Source organism: Pediculus humanus, genomic scaffold (genome assembly GCF_000006295.1).
Source record: "Pediculus humanus corporis 1103172108322 genomic scaffold, whole genome shotgun sequence".
Lineage (NCBI taxonomy): Eukaryota > Metazoa > Arthropoda > Insecta > Psocodea > Pediculidae > Pediculus > Pediculus humanus.
The window spans coordinates 267,628-270,489 of NW_002987891.1; positions in this window are offsets into that span (position 1 = coordinate 267,628).

The window sequence follows — 2,862 nt, forward strand, 5'->3', positions numbered from 1 at the left end:
AACGTGTATTATTTAAAGTTCGCGCTTTTTCTCATCATCATCATCATCATAATCATTAATTTTAATCTTAAGCCACGTCTTTTACTTTTTTATTCGCCTTTTTTTTTGTTGGGAGGAGGGAGGGGGAGGGGAGGGAAGAGGAGAAAGGAAAAGAAGAGGATGAATTTTTTAATATTTCAAATTTCGGTTTCCGGTTTGTTTTTTTCTTATAAAAAAAAATTCGTTAGAAAAGTTTTGTAATTTTTTCTTGTTATTGTTCGAATGTGTTTGTGTTTGTTTGTTTGCATCGATTATCATTCGTGTTTGTTTGATAAGAAAAAAAAAAAAAACAAAAAATTTTATTTTGTCGTCTTCTCTTCCAAAAAAAAAAATTTAAGTTTTTCAATTTATTATTAAAACTTTTTTTTTTTTTTTCATTTTCTCCAGGCACTCACCCGCGCGCACGCGCACTCGCTCACCACATCCAACATTTTTTTTTTAAAAAAAAAAAAAGTAGAAAATTTTCGAGGAATAACAATTTTTCTTATTTTTTTTTTAAGGAGTAAAAAGTTTGTTGAACAATTTGAAAGTTTTAAAACGAACGTCGAACGAATATTTCGAACGTACAAAAGAAGGAACGAACGAACGAACGAACGTGCGGTTTAAAAGATTGGCACCATTTGTAATTTTCTTACTCGCCAAAACAAAATAACTTTTCCGGCAAACGGCGAGGCGGTAACGGTGCGACGTGCAAAGGGGATGACAAGAGGTTAGGGTAGGGGGTGGAAAAAAGGGGTGATTAATCATTGAAAACATTGATAACCCGTTATTAATTTGAACTTCCCCCCCCCAAAAAAAAACCTCAAAGTTGAATTTATCACGTATTTCGATTCGATTCGATTATTATTATTAATCATTCGCCATTCGATTTTCGATAAATCGATTTATTATTTTTTTTTTAGTGGGAGAGGGGGAGGGGAGAGAAGAGGTGAAGGGGTTAACACGAAAACGATTTTTTGAAACGCAAAAATAAAAATTAATAATGACGATGATGACGACAAATTTTTTTTTACCCGTCGTCGTCGTCGTTTCGCGTCGTCGTTCAGGTTGTAGGTTCGTGCGCGGCATCATAATAAAATTTTCCCCTCCCCCCCCCCTTTTTTTTTTTTTTTTTAATATTTAAAATGCTAATTATGAAATACGTATATAAGGATCGTAAAAAAAAAAATGGTAAACAGGTTTACGGTAAAAAAAAAAAAAAGAAAAACTTTTTAATTACCTAAAAAAAATGACTCGACGTAATGAATTTTTTTTTTAATTATTATTATTATTTTCGCAAAACTCCAACGTTCAAATTTCGTTAATTTATTATTTACTAAAGTAGGTTACGAAAAAATAATAATAATAATAATAATGATAACGACGCGAGTTTTTGAACAAAACGAAAAGAAATAAAAAATGGGGGAGGGAGGGACCTTGGACAAGAATGCAAATGTTGTTTCGTTTTTTTTTTTTGTTTGTTATCGTCGTCGTCGTTTGTTGTTGTTGTTGTTGTTTACATGTTTGAATGAATTTATCATTTAATCCCGTCGTTGGCTAATAATAATAATAATTATTTTACGTGCATAACAAAAATTCTTTGACCATGACTGGAAAAAATTATTAATAATAATAATAAAACGTATGGAAATGGAGGAGAAGAAGGAAGAGAAAAAAAATTTATATTATCGCAAATGATTTTCTAGTTAGTTTGTTATTGTTTATTATTATTATTATTATTTTTATTAAAAATGTAAATATGTGTTCCACGTGGGTGATAATAAATAATAATGAAAAGAAAAAATAATTTAAAACATATTTTTTTTAAAAAATTTTTTATGACGATTACAACTAAGACGACGACAGTTTTAAATAAAAGAAAACAATTTTTTTTTTTATTCTTCTGCCACGTACACGCGTGTAAAACATTATCGATTTCGTTTACGACAAAAAAAAAAACAAAAGAAAAAAATTGAATGGCGGTTATAACGTGTGTATCATCGTCAAACCGCACATCGTTAAACGTTACGCGCGCGTTATCGTAAAAAAAAAAAAAGAAAGAACATTCTAGAATTTATTTATTTATTTATTTTATTTACGCAAATTTTCATCATTCGTGAATAAAAGAAAAAGAAAAAAAGGGGAGAAAAAAATAAAAATTCGAAATTCAATATGGCGAAATAATAAAATAAAATAAAATAAAATAAAAAAAAGAAAAAAATATATTTCTTTCTTTTTTTCTCGTCGTCGTCGTATAAATTTACGGTGAGGAAACAAAAAAAAAAAAAAAGAGAGAGAGATTAAAGTGTTTCTCTCTCTCTCTCTTTTCATTTATATACGAATTAAAAGTTTTTTAAATAACATGAAACGGCCATAAAAGGAAGAAAAAAAAGAAAAAAAAATTCATTTCTATTATAATTTAAATATATTACACTACTATTATTATTATTATTATTATTATTATTATTATTATTATTATTATTATTATTATTATTATTATTATTATCAAACGGCAAAAAAAAGTGAGAGCTTAAAATGTTCAACGTCTGGGAAAACATCTATAAAAAAAAAAAAAAAAATTTTATAGTCGTAAAAAAAAAAATTCATTCAATCCATAACGTAACCATATTGAAAAGATTTTCATTTTTACCAGACATTTTTTTTTATAATAATTTTATTTACGAGTGGTGGGTGAGTGCGCGTGTCGTACTCCCTATCCCCCCCCCTTCTCCTCCCCTCACTCTCCACTCCCCCTCACCCCCGCTCCCCGTCTGATTTAAATCCCGTAACGATTCCGATCGGATAAGATGGTGAGAGAGACTTACAAGAATTGTTGTGATGTCG